Raw genomic sequence first — 18,738 nt, forward strand, 5'->3', positions numbered from 1 at the left:
CGTCTAAAAAATATGACTGCGACGCAAATGCGTCGTATTTATACTCCCGGGCAAAAATCACGCCCGGGAGTGGGCGGGGCAAAAAACCCCGCATTTGTGCCGGATTTTAGCGCCTGGGTCAGGGCAGGCGTTAAGGGACCTGTGGGCTCAAAATGAGCCCACAGCTGCCCTCCCATGCCCCCAGGGACCCCCCCTGCCACCCTTGCCCACACCAGGAGGACACCGAAGGATGGAGGGACCCATCCCAGGGACATTCAGGTAAGTTCAGGTAAGTATAATTGTTTATTTTTTTTATATTTTTTTTTGGCATAGGGGGGCCTGATTTGTGCCCCCCTACATGCCTCAATGCCCAATGACCATGCCCAGGGGACATAAGTCCCCTGGGCATGGCCATTGGGCAAGGGGGCATGACTCCTGTCTTTACTAAGAAAGGAGTCATGTAAATGGCGTCAGGGCATCGTTAAAAATGACGCAAATCGGGTGGAGGCAATTTTTTGGCATCAACCTGACTTGCACCATTTTAAGACGCCCTAACGCCATTTTCCCCAACGCCGGCGCTGCCTGGTGTACGTGGTTTTTTTCCACGCACACCAGGCAGCGCCGGTCTGCTAGCGCCGGCTAACGCCATTCAATAAATACGGCGCCCGCATGGTGCTTCAGAATGGCGTTAGCCGGCGCAAAACTTTTTGACGCTAAACTGCGTTATCTCTTGGATGTAAACATTGTTGATGTTTGTATATGATGGGGTATAATGTGTGTCTTACTGGATTGGCCTGTTTATCGTATGAATGTACTATTTTTTTGTAAGACTGTGCAGATGTGTTTCAGTGACCAGTTGCCTGTGTCCCCTCCTCAATGTTGTTGTCTGAGCAGTATGACATTAGTGATGTAGCCTTGTTAGCCAGGCACGTGAGAGACCCTGACATATGCAGCATGTGTGTGTCGTTAGTGCTGTGTGGCTCCTATTGCTGTTTACTTAGGGTTATGTATGTGTCAGTTATGGACATTCGGCATTTGAGTGTACTGGTACCTTTGTCTTATTTCTAGGAGTAATTGCAGATGTCATCCTCACCCCCTATTTTAGGTATGTATGTTCCAGGGTGGGGTTCCTGCCATTTGGTGCTATAGCTGCACAGAGATGAGAGGTGTTATTGTCAACTGTGGTGGCAGTTAAGTTGCAGTTGTTGTATTTGCTACAGCATTACAGGTAGGGACCTAGTTGATGGGGAATAGATTTAGCAATACAAGTGCCTGGATGTGGATTTGAGGTAGTGTCCTTCCCACCTGTCACTGCTTTCCCTTGGCTCTCTTGTTGTAATTACAGGATGTCCCCGTGGGACTGTTGTGGTTGCTGTATTTTGTCGTGCCCCAGCTTCGGTCAGTACTGGCCATGCCCCCCTGCCGTGCCCTTTTACCCATGCCACTTCATATATGTGCTGACTTACATGCATTGTGTAGTAGGTATCCCCCCCCTGCTTACAATCCTCATTATTGCATTTGAATTCCCCATGCGACTTACCCTGCATGTGCGTTGTGTCGTGGTAGTCTGCGCTGTCCAGTCCTTGAATCCCTGTGACGATCTCCTCCGGGATGACGGCTGCGACCATCTCCTCCATTTGGTCAAGGGCCTCCTGTTGTGCTGGACTCCCCCCTCCAGTCTGCATTGCTGCCTTCCTGTTGCTGGCCATTTTCTCTTTGGTCCTACGTTTGCAGTCATGCCAGCGTTTCTTACACTCGGTGACTGTCCGGCGTTCTTCAGCCACACTGTTAATCTTGTCCACAATTTGTTTCCAGATGGCCTCTCTCCTACTGAGTGGCAATTTTGAGGAGATGAAAAGTTGGTGCTGGTGTTCCGTCACCTCTTTCACCAGGATTTCCTGCTCCTCTGCACTGAAGCGACACTTTCTTTTTTTTTTTTAAATGTCCTGGGTCCTGTATGCTTCCTCCTGGCTGGTTCCTGGTCTGCTCTCATCCTCCTGGGGTCTGTTGGGGCATCTAGGATCCATTTTGGGTCTCCTCTCCTGAAAGGGCAGTTTTCGCGCAAAAATGTAACGCAATAGCGTGAAAAAAACGGCGTTTTCACGATTGCGCTGTCGTAAATCGACCCACAGTGTTGTGCGTCGCATTTACGTTGGTTTCCTTTACGACAGACCGACGCTGTGTGCGTCACGAAATAATGACTCCCACCTGTTGGTTGCGCCGCCGTACGTCAAAGTATAAATTTGACGCCCGCATGGCGCTTCCAAATGGCGTTAGACGGCGCAATTTGTTTTTTACGCAAAACTGCGTTGGCGCAGTTTTGCGTCAAAAAGTATAAATATGGCCCTCTGTGTCTGATGTAAGTCAGGCCTCACTGGAAGTATATGTTGTGTACTAAGTTCTGATTTTCCTGACATGTCTGACCCTATGAGTGCTCTATGGTTTGCTGACTCCAAAATGTAGGTAGACCTTACCTGTGGTGTGTCTGTAGAGACAAACATGTGTGGATTAGCCTATACACTCTTCGGTGTACATGTTGTTGGCAAATTATAGTTGTGTATCACCGTCCCCCCTCAAACACGGCCATGGGTTTGTGAATGGGGTACGTAGTATTGATGCTACCAGTATGTTACACATACCTGTGAAGAAGTGATGGTTTGGTTGCATACTAGTATACACACTCAGGTTTGGCACTTGGTACCATAATGGAAAGTCCAGTTACAACTTGCAGACCATGTGGCTTTAGTTTTGCTTTCCGTACACTGACATTTGTAGCCCAGCTCTTGGTTTAGGATATGCAGCAAGATTCTTAGATGTTAACTGTCAGAACTCAGATTGCAAGTCAAGGCCAGTTGTTACCCATCTTGTGGGTTATGAATGTGCTTTGTGTGATGTGACCTTTGTTGTCTGGCCTGCCATGTACTTCCTCAGGGACATTCGATGCTCTGTATCGTGATATGAGCTGTTAGAAGTACAGTAGATGTAATGTCTGATTAACTTGCTGTGCTGTTTCACACAATGCAGTTACTAATGTGGCATATCTGCATTTGTCTTCACAGGAGCTAATATGACTCCAGACCAGGTCCGTGAATTTCAGCGTCGGCCATGCGATACCAGCACATCCTGCAGGTGGAGTCGGGGTTCCGGAGGATGGCCCGGCGATATCGCCATGAACGTGCATCCGGGGCATGGCGAGCCTTCCCACAGGGTGGGCCTACTGTGCCCACCACAGCCACCACAGAAACAACCACCAATCTGAGCCAGGTGGCCCAACCCACAGCTGCCTCTGTTGAATCTACATCTGCTGGACTTCCTGGCCCCAGCATTGCCACCGGTGCAGGACAGCCCACACAGACCTCCTCCACCGGTACCCAGACTGCCACTGCTCCAGCTGTTGACCCTGCAGCCTTCAATAGACTTGAAAACAAGATGGACAAAGTGCTGCGCAAGGTGAGCCACCTGAGCCGGGACGTGCGGCACATTAAACGGCGGGTCAAGGATATAAAGAGGACCCTCCGGAGGGCCAACCTCTAGACAGTTGAATAGATGGACATGATACCCTCCCCTCCCTCCTCTTTCCTTGTTCTTATACCTAGTGGGCTTAGGGGGCTTAGTGTTAGGTTAGTATAGGCTGTTAGTTTAATCAGTGTTAGTGGGTGGGAGGGTAGGGGGTCCTGCTTGTTTCTTTTTTGACTTATTACATGTGTGGGTGGGGGGCTATGTTGGGGTTCTTGTGTGTTTAAAAAAAATAAAATACATTAAAAAAAAATTAACAAAAAAATATATACAGTATTTGTTTAGGATAGTATAGTATGTGTTTAGGCTAGTATGTGTTGTCCTCAATGTGTCCCGTCTCATAAGGGGGGTTGGGGGTAGATGTTTAGAATGTTTCGTTACATGTGATAAGTAAGTGTAGCTTAGGTTAGTTAGGAACAGTTGTGGGTAATGAGTAGTCAGGGTAGATTAGGGTAGGTAAGATTTTTCCCTCAGTTTCCTCATCTATGGTTAGCTTTTAAGAAATATTTGGTTACCCCTTAATAGTATGTGTTGAATGGTACTTGATCGTGGGTTTGGATTCCGTGTACATCTCTTTTGTACTATAACATCTGTGTCCAATGCTACAAACAAATCCCAACTGAGCTGTACGATTGGCAGCTAACCCTGAGCTACCTTGCAAAGTGTCTACCCTTTGTTGCAACCACCAATCACAGTTAATATGGATGACAATGTGTTTCTGTTGATAAGTGTGTTTTCAAAGTCACTAACAGTGCTTCCAGACTTGGGGCCGTATTTATACTTTTTGACGCAAAACTGCGCTAACGCGGTTTTGCGTCAAAAAAATTAGCGCCGGCTAACGCCATTCTGAAGCACCATGCGGGCGCCGTATTTATTGAATGGCGTTAGCCGGCGCTAGCAGACCGGCGCTGCCTGGTGTGCGTGGAAAAAAACCACGTACACCAGACAGCGCCGGCGTAGGGGGAAAATGGCGTATGGGCGTCTTAAAATGGGGCAAGTCAGGTTGCGTCGAAAAAATCGTTGTAACCCGACTTGCGGCATTTTTTTTCGACGCCCATCCCCCATCAACATGACTCCTATCATTGTAAAGATAGGAGTCATGCCCCCTTGCCCAATGGCCATGCCCAGGGGACTTATGTCCCCTGGGCATGGCCATTGGGCATAGTGGCATGTAGGGGGGCACAAATCAGGCCCCCTATGCCACAAAAAAAAAAAAAAAAAAAATACTTACCTGAACTTACCTTAATGTCCATGGGATGGGTCCCTCCGTCCTTGGGTGTCCTCCTGGGGTGGGCAAGGGTGGCAGGGGGGGTCCCTGGGGGCAGGGGAGGGCACTCTGGGCTCATTTTGAGCCCACTTGTCCCTTAACGCCATCCCTGACCCAGGCGTTAAAAAGCGGCGCAAATGCGCCGTTTTTGGCCACGCCCACTCCCGGGCGTCTCTTTTGCCCGGGAGTATAAATACCACGTAAAGGCCTGGGAGTCATTTTTTAAGACGGGAACGCCTCCCTTGCATATCATTAAAGCAAGGAAGGGGTTCACGCTAAAAAATGAAGCACACTCCGGGCACTTTGGCGCCCGAAGCGTCTAACGCCAGAGTATAAATATGGCGTTAGTTGGCGTTAGTTCTGCGTCGAATTTGCGTCGAAAAAAACGACGCAAATTCGGCGCAACCAGAGTATAAATATGGCCCTTGATATTGGGGAAACAGTTTTAGGGTTGACTGCAGTGTGATGATCATGCACACCCTTATAAGATGAGTTCTCATTGGCAATCTTGTATTCTTGTCTTCATGACCCTCATACATCATTTGTGACACAGTTCGGCATGATTACCTATTTGTATGTTAACTCAGACACCTTCATTTGTGCAGTTTTTTTTGTGTTTACTTAGATTAGTGTGGCATGTTTATTGTGTTATTTTTGCACGTTGACAACATTTAGCGGGCACTATTTGATGACTTAATTATCCCCTGAGGAAGCATTCTTCTGTCCAACACAGCATGGTGGTGTATGGTTTCTCACTTCATCAGATTATTCCCTCAGGATGGGCATAGTATGATGCAATCATGGTCACTGTGCAGATTTCTCTAACTACATAATATCTGGACAGTTGTATTGACAAGCTACGTTATTTGACAGTAGGGACATTTCAATTATCTACCTCGCAGTTGATATGTCACATTACCCAGAGACAGATTTGTTGTGTAAGTGCTATTTATTGAAAAGTGCTGTAGTGCTATATGTACATTGTCCATGATTGTGAGTCCATAATAGTGATATCTTCCATTGTGATCCAAAACAAGGGTTTACCAAAATGCTTTTGTCATGCTGGGGTTGCTGTTTCAGAAGTGCAGAGGGACAGACTTAGTCAATGAGTAGGAGAGAGACAATCACTGGGCTGGGTGACAAGTTATACAGTGGTTAGCAGAACAGTGCTTGAGTACAGTTGTTGTAAGACTGTCATGTTTCAAAACGCAGGACTTTGGTAATAGTTGGCCATGTGGCAGGGACTAGTGCTTCCGGGTCATTTTCCTTGTGAATGTGATCTGTTCCATGTCTTCTTCTTCTGATGTGTGTGTTGCCTGCTTTGTCCTTGTTGTTGTTGGTTGTGAAGGGGCAACACACACCTCAGTGTTGGAAGACGTGGAGTCAGACATCCCGGTCGCTGCTCCCATCCCGGTCGCTGCAAGGATGACCTGCTGGTTCTTGAGAATAGCAGCCACATCACGATGGTAGGCAGCCAGGTCGGCCCTGAGGGGTTCAATGTTGCATTTGTGCACGCGTTGACAGGATTGCTGTTGTAGGTGTTGGGTCAACTGTATTACAGCTGTGCTGATTTCCTTCTGGGTTTTCTGCAGTTCCTGCAAGATAGATGTTAGGGCTTGCATAGGTGCTGCCTGATCTGCAGATGACATCATGCACAAACGCACCCCCTCAAGGCTGGCTGCCATATTTTGCATCCCCACCCGCACCTCCTTGGCCAGCTCCCGCTGTACTCCAACTACAGTTCTCTCAAAGCTGGTGCCAGTGTCGTCTGAGTCCTCAGCTGTATTGGAGCTGGCAGGTCTTACAATTGGGGTAGTGGGTGGATCCTCTGCGATGGCTGCTTGTTCTGTGCTCCTCCTTGTGACTGAAGGTGGGGTCTGGAGGGTTTCAAGGACCTTTTAGATAGTCTCCTGGGGAATGTTTATCGGCTCGTCATCCATGTCATCAGGGAAATCTGGGACAGGCATATCAGCAGGAGATCCATCTTCCTCTGCAATGAAACAGGGTACAATTAGTGTGTTTGTGTTGTGACAATTTTGACGTGACGTGCCTGCCTTTTGATGAATTCACTTTGTGATCTTGTTTTGTATTAATATCTGTAGTCCTTCAGATGGGCATTGTTTCAGGCCTATGGCCCACCTGTGTGTCACACGTATGTTATTGAGTTATCAGACTTGTCAGCCTCATCGCCTCTAGGTGTTGATTTTAGCCAAATAGAAAATTGCCACCTTCTTTTCCTACTCGACGCTCCGTGTACATCCATTCTCATGGTGAGACCTTTCACTGTCTGTGGGTGTACTGATGGCCCTGGCAGAACACTTAACAATCTGGACCTGCCCCAATCCCTGATAGTTCACATCCACTTAAATGTAATTGACTTGTGGCATATCCTATGCATGGCAATGTTATGATCCAATATGGATGTTGACATTGTTAATGGGTCCTGCTGATGTTGGGTAATGTGTGTTACATTGGATTGCCCTGATAGTCATATCAGTGTCCTATTTTGTCCTCTGACTGTGCAGGTGTATTTCAGTGACCAGTTACATGTGTCCCCTCCTCAATGCTGTTGTCTGAGCAGTATGACATTTGTGATGTTGCCTTGTTACCCAGGCACAGGATGGACCCTGACATATGCAGCATGGGTGTGTCCTTAGTGCTGTGTCGCTCCTATTGTTGTTTACTTTGGCTGATGTTTGTGACAACTATGGGCATTGACATTTGAGTGTACTGGGGCCTTTGTCTTGTTTCAGGAGATTGTTGCAGATGTCATCCTCACCCCTTAATTTGGGTATGTATGTTCCATGGGGAGGTTACTGCCATTGGCTACTTGAGCTGCACACAGATCAGAGGTGGTAGTGGCAACTGTTGTCGCAGTTACATTGCAGTTGTCGGTTTGGCTAGAGGAATGCTAATAGGGCCCTAGTTAATGTAGGAGGTATGTTGGCTGACGAGTGCCAGGATGTCAGTTTGACGTAGTGGCCTTCCCTCCTGTCGTGGCTTTCCCTTTGCTCCATTGTTGGCATGACAGCATGCCCCCATGGGACTGTTGTTGGTGTTGTGTAATGGTGTGCCCCAGGTCTTCTCAGAACGGGCCATGCCCCCCTGCCGTGCCGCTTTACCCATGTCACTCCATGTATATGATGACTTACATGCAATGTCTAGTAGGTATTTCCCCCCCCCCCCGGTTGCAGTTGACATTAGTGCATTTCAATTCCCCATGCGACTTACCCTGCATGTGCATTGTCTCCTGGTAGTCTGCGCTGTCCTGTCCTTGAATCCCTGTGACGATCTCCTCAGGGATGACAGCTGCGACCATCTCCTCCATGTGGTCCAGGGCCTCCTGGTGTGCTGGACTCCCCCCTCCAGTCTGCAGTGCTGCCTTCCTGTTCCTGGCCATTTTTCCCTTGGTCCTGCGTTTGCAGTCATGCCAGCGTTTCTTGCACTCAATGACTGTTCTGCGTACTTCAGCCACACTGTTAATCTTGTCGAAAATTTGTTGCCATATAGCCTCTCTCCTACTGATTGGCAACTTTGATGTGACAAACAGTTGGTGCTGGTGTTCCGTCACCTCTTTAACCAGGATTTCCTGCTCCTCTGCACTGAAGCGACACTTTGTTTTCTTCTTAAGTGTCCTGGTTCTTGTGTAGGTCCTCCTGGCTGGTTCCTGGTATGCTGTCATCTTCCTGGGGTCTGTAGTGGCATTTGGGATCCATTTTGGCTCTCCTCTGGTGAAATGGCTGTGTTTGCTGTGTTTTTTTACTCTATTGCGTAAAAAAAAACGGCGCATATCCAATTTGAGGTGTCGTAAATCGACCCACAGTCATTTCCGCCGCGTTAACATCGTTTTCCTTTACGACTTGACACCGTGGTGTGTGTCAAAAATAATGACTCCCACCTGTTGTTTGCGCTGCCGTGCGTCAAAGTATAAATATGACGCCCGTATGGCGCACCAAAATGGCGTTAGCCAGCGGTAATATTTTTTACGCAAAACTGCTCTGGCGCGGTTTTGTGTCAAAAAGTATAAATATGGGCCTAAGTTTCTTTCCTGTCAGGAAAATATATTTTGAATAAAGGATTAAATTATGTAGCAACCAAGCTATACAAGGAGGCCTGAAGCCATGTTTGTTTGTCTTCTTTGTCAGTATAGTAGTTGGAACATGTGCTGCAGACCACAGGACTATAAAGGGTCCACTATGAAATTCCAGATGTTTATTTTAGAAGACTGGTTGTTCCATCACAAATGTCATGGATACTCTGTCTGCCTTATCACAGGAGTATTATATTAAATAGGCACTTGTAACAAGGCATATAGAATATCTGTCACTGTTGTGACAATGTACCCATCTGCTAAACTCATAAAATTCACTATATCTGTTAATGCACTAATCACAAGCAAAGTTCCACCTAATTATGGGCCTGTTTTAGAGAATGGTGGATGGGTCATTCCCTCACAAACATAACAGATCTCCTGTCTATCCTTTTGCAGGTGCTAAGGAATATAATGCACATGCAATAAAGTGGATTGGATAACCATTACATTTGGGACTGAGTAAACCATCTGAAAAACTCAAAATCAGGCTTTAAGTCACAAATCTGACTTATGTGGGCCACACACAGGTAGATATTCACTTGTAATAAGGCATGAAGAATGTTCGTTGATGACAGTGTATGTGTATTATGCTATTGTATTTGACGGCTCACCCATCTAGCAAATGTTTACTTTGAAATATTGCTCCCAGCAATGTTCTTCACATGGTGTATACCCATAGCCCATGCGTCACATCTATATATATCGGGTATCACACTTGCATGATTATATAGACCAAAAAAAACTTGTGTGTATGTCAATTCTTGGCCACCGTTTTAACAATAATGTATTCATACACTTGCCCTGGACCATATTGCCTTATATAAAATACAGGCTGAATTTCTAGTCAAGTGGTACTATTGATGTCATAATATCATTTAATACACAGTTGTGGCAAGACATCATGTTTTATATATATATGAGCATGTCTAGAACTGTTTACCTGCATCACAGAAATGTGTGCCTAATGAACCACTGGATAAAGCAACAGAATGGAACTATTTTAAGGGCATTATTTATCAGTAACACAAATTACATTACCAAAGTTACTGCACCACAAATGTGAGAGATATTGGGGGTTATTCTAACTTTGGAGGAGTGTTAATCCGTCCCAAAAGTGACGGTAAAGTGACGGATATACCACCAGCCGTATTACGAGTTCCATAGGATATAATGGACTCGTAATACGGCTGGTGGTAAATCCGTCACTTTTCCGTCACTTTTGGGACGGATTAACACCTCCTCCAAAGTTAGAATAACCCCCATTGTGTCTGTGCTATTTTATTTATGAGTACATTTTATGGAATTTCACTTGCAATGGGTTGGGATACTTGTCAATATTTGCAATGGTGTAGCTGTCCAGCAAACTCAAAATCTGTGTCAAATTCTATTATATCCTATGGTAATAGGAACTTCTTTCAGAGTGTTACAATTGTGACATTATATTGCAACCTAATACTGGAAAGAATGATTAAGAACATTGAACATATTTTTTTAGGTGTCTTCACTTACCCAGTTGTTACTACTCCGTGATCATGCTGGGGTAGACCTCTACAGGACTCCACCTCATTGGGGGAGTCAGCAACCACTACATGCAGTTTTTTGTTTTTTTTACTGGGAGGATCTTCCCAGTTTTGTAAGCTTGATAATGTAGGTCTTCTTTGAAAGGTTACCCCATTGTTTCCTGCAGTTATGTTTTGAGTGCTTAATGGGCCCCTGTTGACACCCTGCCTGGCAAGGGCTTACCACATTTTTCTTGTGGGACAGGCCTCCACAAGAAAACAACATATCAAAAATACATTAATAAGCATGTTTACTTAAACAACAGAAGTTATCACAGTTAGGGCCATATGTATCATTATTTTAAATAGTGATTACCTAATTGTGATTCTCTTTCAATCGCAATTAGTTAATCGCTATTTCTAAGGTATGAAACACCTTGAGTTTCATTTAGCATTTCCTAATGGGTCAACAATCAACCTATCTCATTAATAATAATTAGATAGGTCGCAATTTGTGACCCATTATAAAAATAAAAAAAATCACAGGGATGGTGGCCTGCAGGGGTGAGCAGACCACCATGTCTGTGATTGCTTTTTTAATGAACATTTTTTTTTAATGCAGCTAATTTTTCTTAAAGGTAAATGGGATGTGTTTAAAAAAAGGAAAATTAAACGTTTTCTTTTAGTTTTTTAAGAGTAGACAGTAGTCCGTGGGACCACTTCCTGGTTTTAAAAAACGTTTTCGCTACCATTCAGAAAGAGGAAAGGGTCCCATTCTCATTTGCACTAGGGTTACCACCTACTTGAAGTAGGTGGTAAAATGCAAATGTTTTGCAAACACATTTTGGTCAAAAAACATTCTTGCATACAGCTGCGATTCGATATTAGGAAGGGACGCTCTGAACATGCCGCTTCCTAATTTCCGATCGGTATGTATTTGCATTTCCAAATTATGATTCAGTAACATGTTACTGAATCACAAATTGGAATTCATACATTTCAAAATTCATTTTACTGGTGGCAAACAGCCTGATTCTGCAAATGGAGCAAATCGCGCTTTGAGTCCGGTAAAATGCATGATACATATGGCCCTTACTCATGTGTATATATTTTCACTTTTTATTAGCAAATATTGGTGGGGATTAAAAAAAAATTGAAGTGTTACTGTGTCAAAAGTATTATAGGGGAATACTACCCACCATATTACAGGTGCTTAATGTAATATAGAAAGATTCACATCCCAAGTGAGAACAGGGTGTCATAGGTGATTCATGGGTATGGCCATGTGGTGTTTGATCTGTACTTCACCCATTCAGTCTGTGAAGGTACCTACTTAGCAGACAAAACACGTGGTGGCTTTGTGTTTGGAGCTATGTGCTTGAACACTGCCCGGTAATGAAACCTGTGGAATTCTTATCAAGAGAAGCAAACAAGGAAAAGTAACCTTATTGGAGGACTCAGTTTGGTACATTACTTTGATGTAGGTGTGGAGTGTTTGAAGTTATAATTTTGTAATTACAATATTACACATCCACAAAATAATGTTACAACCGTATATGTGTCTTATAAAAATCTATAGCTGTGTTGGCATTGGCTTTTAATTTTAAAAGATGGGTAGTGTCTGTTTTTCCTACTTCTTATGTATGGTAAATATAGTCTATAAATTGCATTTCTGATATAGAAGGTCAAAAAAACGTGATTTTGCAGTAGCTTGTGTGTAATCCACAAATCACCACATCATCAGACTATGAATATTTTTTCTTATGATGGATTTGACTTTTAAAACATAGAAGTTAGAGTGTGAAGTCATATTAATAAGTAGCTGTATATAAATGTAGCTGCATATTTTGTCTACTGCGTACCTGACCATCTGCTAGACCATGTAACTGGCCGTAGTTGGTTAAGACCCCATCTGCAAGACTATCTAACTCCTTAGGAAATAAGTTGGAGGTAATGTCACTGTTAGAAATGAGCTATTTGGTTGGCAGTCAGGTTACTCCCTGTCCAAGCAAGGACCCTCACTCTAGTCAGGATAATGGAGAAACACCCTTAGATAACCTCTGCTTACCCCCTTGGCAGCTTGGCACAAGCTGTCAGGTTTATCTTGGAAGCAATGTGTAAAGTATTTGTAACAACACACAAATTAATACAGTCAAAACACTACAAAATGGACACCACACCAGTTTAGAACAATAGGTAATATTTATCTAAATCAGACAAGACCAAACTACAAAAATCCAACATACACAAGTCAAAATATAAATTTTCAAAAGAATAAGAGTCTTACTCCATAGAAAACAATGGAAACATTGATTTTTCACAAAGTACTTGGTTAGTGCCAAAAATAAAGCCGCAGGGGCAAACGTGCGTCGGAAAAGGGAGCGATGTGTTGATTCCTTCCACGCAAGGGAGGCCGTGCATCGTTTCTGCTCTGGTCTGGTCGGCGATGCATTGTTTTTCTCCCTTGCAAGAGAGTCAGGCGTCGATTTCTGGACGGGGTACCTCAGAACCACACAGAGTTGAACTGACTTTGAAACCCAGGGATGATGTGTGGAAAATCCTGTTGCACGGTGTTAGAAAACCACGCTGCGTGGGGTTTGCATTCTTTTCATCAGCCACAAGTGTGTGTTGCATGTTGTATCACTAGCTGCAACGCGTGGATCTCCCAGCCATGATGCAGTTGGAGCGTTGATTTTAGATGTGAGGACGGTGGTGCGTCGTTTATCAGCTGTGTTGCAGATAGGGCATTGAAAAATTCCCCGCACAGCATTCTGTGCATGGATTTTCCGCTCTTTCTGCCAACTTCACCTTTCAAGGGCCCAGGGACTTGATTGGGCACCACTTGGCAGGAGTCTCAGTAGAAAGTCCAGGTGCTGGCAGAGGAAGTCTTTGATGGCCCCGAGATTTCAAACCAGGAGGCAAGCTCAGTTCAAGCCCTTGGAGATTCTTCTCAAGCAGGAATGCACAACAAAGTCCAGTCTTCGTCCCCTGTCACAGGCAGAAACAGCAACTGCAGGATAGCCCAACAAAACACAGTCACAGGCAGGGGAAGCACGTCTCCTCGGCTCTAAAGCTCTTCTGCTTGGCAGAGGTTCCTCTTGGTTCAAGAAGTGATCTGATTTTCAGGGGGTTTGGGTCCAATACTTATACCCCTTTCTGCCTTTGAAGTAGGCCTGCTTCAAAGGAAAGTCTCTGTTGTTCACAAGACCCTGCTGTAGGAAAGTACCATCTTGCCTGGCATGCTACCCCCATTTTTTACTTATATGTATGTTTGTTTTTGCCTGTGTCACTGGGATCCTGCTAGCCAGGACCCCAGTGCTCATAAAGTGTGCTCTGTATGTGTTCCCAGTGTGGTGCCTAACTGTATCACTGAGGCTTTGCTAACCAGATCCTCAGTGTTTCTGTCCTCTATGCTTTTAAAATTGTCACTGCATGCTAGTGACCATTTTAACCAATTCTGATTGGCACACTGAAACACCCTCATAATTCCCTAGTATAGGGTACCTAGGTACCCAGGATATTGGTTCTAGGAGATCCCCATGGGCTGCAGCATTTCTTTTGCCACCCATAGGGAGCTCAGACAATTCTCACACAGGACTGCCACTACAGTCTGAGTGAAATAACGTCCACGTTATTTCACAGCCATTTTTCTCTGCACTTAAGTAACTTATAAGTTACCTATGTGGCTAACCCTCACTTAGTGAAGGTTAGGTGCAAAGTTACTAAGTGTGAGGGCACCCTGGCACTAGCCAAGGTGCCCCCACATTGTTCAGGGGAATTTGTGAACGCGGGGACACCATTACATGTGTGAACTACATATAGGTCAATACCTATGTGTAGCTTCACAATGGTAACTCCGAACATGGCCATGTAGCATGTCTAGGATCATGGAATTGTCCCCCAATACCATTCTGGTATTGGGGTGACAATTCCATACATCCAGTGGCTCCAGCATGGACCCCGGGTACTGCCAAAACTAGCTCTCTGGGGTTTTCTCTGCAGCTACCGCTGCTGACAACCCTCAGACAAGATTCTGCCCCCCTGTGGCCTGGGCAGCCCAGCCCCATGAAGGCAGAACAAAGGATTTCCTCTGAGAGAGGGTGTTACACCCTCTCCCTTTGGAAATAGGTGTTAAGGGCTTGAGAGGAGTAGCCTCTCCTGGCCTCCAGAAATGCCTTGAAGGGCACAGACGGTGCCCTCCTTGCATAAACCAGTATGCACTGGTTCAGGGTGCCCCTGCTCTGGTGCAAAACTGGCAAAGGGAAGGAGAATGACCACTCCCCTGTCCATCACAACCCCAGGGGTGGTACCCAGAGCTCCTCCAGTGTGTCCCAGACCTCTGCCATCTTGAATGTGGAGGTGTGAGGGCACAATGGAGACCTCTGAGTGGTCAGTGCCAGCAGGTGACGTCAGAGACCTCTCCTGATAAGCTCTTACCAGGTTAGGTAGCCAATCCTCCTCTGAGGGCTATTTAGGGTCTCTCCTGTGGGCTTCTCATCAGAAAATGAATGCAAGAGCTCACCAGAGTTCCTCTGCACTTCCCTCTTCGACTACTGCCAAGGATCGACTGCTGACTGCTCCAGGACACCTGCAAAAACGCAACAAAGTAGCAAGATGACTACCAGCAAAATTGTAGCGCCTCATCCTGCCGGCTTTCTCAACTGTTTCCTGCTGGTGCATGCTTCTAGGGCTGTCTGCCTTCACCCTGCACTGGAAGCCAAGAAGAAATCTCCTGTGGGTCGATGGAATCTTATCCCTGATACCGCAGGCACCAAACTTCTGCATCACGGGTCCTCTGGGTCCCCTCACATCTTGACGAGCATGGTCCCTGGAACACAGGAGCTGGACCCAAATGACCCCGACAGTCCAGTGGTCCTTCTGTCCCAATTTGGTGGAGGTAAGTCCTTGCCTCCCCACGCCAGACAGTAATCCTGTGTACTGAGTGAACTGCAGCTGCTAGGGCTTCTGTGCACTTTTGCAAGGATTCCTTTGTGCACAGCCTAGCCCAGGTCCGCAGCACCACATCCTGCATTGCTCAACTTGCTGAGTTGACCTCTGACTTCGTGGGACTCTCTTTTGTTGTGCTGAGACAACTGCCATGCTCAGATCTTCTGAATGCCTATTCAGGTGCTCCTGTAGGGGCTGCCTGCTTTTGCGTGGGCTCTCTGTGTTGCTGTGTGCCTCCTCTGTCTCCTCTGTCTCCTCCTCCAAGGTGCTACCTCCTGGTCCTTCCTGGGCCCTGGCAGCATCCAAAACCTTCAACCACAACTCTTGCAGCTAGCAACGCTTGTTTGCTGTCTTTCTGTGTGGACACAACTCTCCATCCTCCAGCATCCCGTGGGACATCTTCTGACCAAAGGAGAAGTTCCTGGCACCTTCCATTGTTGCAGGATCTTTGGCTTCTTCAATCCAAAGGCAGCACTTTTGCACCATCATCCGGGGTTTAGTGGGCTCCTGCCCCCCCTGGACACTTGTGTGACTCTTGGACTTGCAGGTCCTTAGGTCCAGGAATCCATCTTCAGTGCTTTGCAGTCAGTTGTTGTCCTTGCAGAATCCCCTATCTCGACTTTACTGTCTTTCTGGGGTAGTAGGGTAACTTTACTCCTACTTTTCAGGGTCTTGGGGTGGGGTATTGTGGACACCCTTAGTATTTTCTTACACTCTCAGTAGCCCTTTACACAATACACTAGGCCTGGGGTCCATTCGTGCATCGCATTCTACTTTTGGAGTATATGGTTTGTGTTGCCCCTAGGCCTATTTTCTCCTATTGCATTCTATTGTGTTCTACAGTGTTTACACTACTTTTCTAAGTGTTTTACTTACCTGATTTTGGGTTGTGTGCATATTTTGTGTATTTTACTTACCTCCTAAGGGAGTATATCCTCTGAGATACTTTTGGCATATTGTCACTCAAATAAAGTACCTTTATTTTTAGTAACTCTGAGTATTGTGATTCTTATGATATAGTGCTATATGATATAAGTGGTATAGTAGGAGCTTTGCATGTCTCCTAGTTCAGCCTAAACTGCTCTGCTATAGCTACCTCTATCAGACTAAGCTGCTAGAACACTACTAATCTACTAATAAGGGATAACTGGACCTGGCACAAGATGTAAGTACCATCAGGTACCCACAAAAAGATAGGCCAGCCTCCTACACCTGCCTTGCCAAGGTCAAGCCCCAGACACCCATGAGTGGGTTGAAGACTGTATTGTGTGAGGACAGGCACAGCCATTTCAGGTGTGAGTGACCACTCCTTCCTCGCTCCTAGCACAGATGGCTCGTCAGCAGTGGTGGCCCCTCCGTTTGGGCAGAGGAGCGTCGCCCCCTCCGCCAGCAGTAGAAGTTGCAAACCTTTCACAAGGAAGGGACAATAAAACTATGTTTATTGTACCTTCCCTGTGAAAGCGGTGGGCCATGGGGTGACGGGCAGTGAGGGGAGTGCACTGTGCACTCCCCTCGCTATGCATGTATGTTTGGCCGGCAGTCGCAGGCTGCACAGTTTCCAAGTCTGCCCGGTAGCGCCCTGGCTGGGCGATCCGAGTCAATCCTGATGCTGCTCTGAGGAGCGTCAGGATTGGCGCTGGACAGGCTGTGAGCCTGTGCCTGCCTGCAGGATGGAAGAAAGGAGCGGTGCCACAAGAAGCGGTTCGGAGGTAAGTTTATTAATATTTTTTTTTAATTAAAATGTCTTTACCCCCTGCCCTACCCACCCTGCGCACTACCCCACCCGCCCCTGTAACCACAGCAAACCGCTGCTGCTCATCAGGAAATGCAGGCTACACCCCACCCCCCTTTGTGTCATTGTCTAGAGGAGAGGTACAAACATCCCAACTTTTAAACTGACCCACACAGGGAATCCACAAACAGGTAGAGTCACAGAATGGTTTAAGCAAGCAAATGCCTACTTTCTAAAAGTGGCATTTTCAAACTAACAATCTAAAAAAAAAACTTAAGTAAGGGATGCATTTTTAAACTGTGAGCTCAGAGACACCAAACTCCACATTTTTTATCTCCTCTCAAGGGGAATCTACACTTTAATAATATTTAAAGGCAGCCCCTATGTTGACATGTGAGAGAGATAGGCCTTGTAACGATGAAGACTGAATGTGGCAGTATTTCACCGTTAGGACATGTAACACACATCAGTACGTGTTCCACCTTTAACATACACTGCACCCTTGTGAGAAAGTAGCCTCTTTCTAGCCTTGTTACCCCCACTTTTGGCCTGTTTGTGAGTGTATGTCAGGGTGTTTTCACTGTCTCACTGGGATCCTGCTAGCCAGGGCCCAGTGTTCATAGTGAAAACCCTATGTTTTCAGTATGTTTGTTATGTGTCACTGGGACCCTGCTAGTCAGGACCCCAGTGCTCATAAGTTTGTGGCCTATATGTATGTGTTCCCTGTGTGGTGCCTAACTGTCTCACTGAGGCTCTGCTAACCAGAACCTCAGTGGTTATGCTCTCTCATTTCTTTCCAAATTGTCACTAACAGGCTAGTGACCAATTTTACCAATTTACATTGGCTTACTGGAACACCCTTATAATTCCCTAGTATATGGTACTGAGGTACCCAGGGTATTGGGGTTCCAGGAGATCCCTATGGGCTGAAGCATTTCTTTTGCCACCCATAGGGAGCTCTGACAATTCTTACACAGGCCTGCCACTGCAGCCTGAGTGAAATAACGTCCACGTTATTTCACATCCATTTTACACTGCACTTAAGTAACTTATAAGTCACCTATATGTCTAACCTTTACCTGGTAAAGGTTAGGTGCAAAGTTACTTAGTGTGAGGGCACCCTGGCACTAGCCAAGGTGCCCCCACATTGTTCAGGGCCAATTTCCCTGACTTTGTGAGTGCGGGGACACCATTACACGCGTGCACTACATATAGGTCACTACCTATATGTAGCTTCACAATGGTAACTCCGAATATGGCCATGTAACATGTCTATGATCATGGAATTGCCCCCTCTATGCCATCCTGGCATAGTTGGCACAATCCCATGATCCCAGTGGTCTGTAGCACAGACCCTGGTACTGCCAAACTGCCCTTCCTGGGGTTTCACTGCAGCTGCTGCTGCTGCCAACCCCACAGACAGGCATCTGCCCCCCTGGGGCCAAGCCAGGCTTGTCCCAGGATGGCAGAACAAAGGACTTCCTCTGAGAGAGGGTGTTACACCCTCTCCCTTTGGAAAATGGTGTGAAGGCAGGGGAGGGGTAGCCTCCCCCAGCCTGTGGAAATGCTTTCTTGGGCACAGATGTGCCCAATTCTGCATAAGCACGTCTACACCGGTTCAGGGGAACCCTTAGCCCCGCTCTGGCGCGAAACTGGACAAAGGAAAGGGGAGTGACCACTCCCCTGACCTGCACCTCCCCTGGGA

Source organism: Pleurodeles waltl, chromosome 2_1, assembly GCF_031143425.1.
Source record: "Pleurodeles waltl isolate 20211129_DDA chromosome 2_1, aPleWal1.hap1.20221129, whole genome shotgun sequence".
Taxonomy (NCBI): domain Eukaryota; kingdom Metazoa; phylum Chordata; class Amphibia; order Caudata; family Salamandridae; genus Pleurodeles; species Pleurodeles waltl.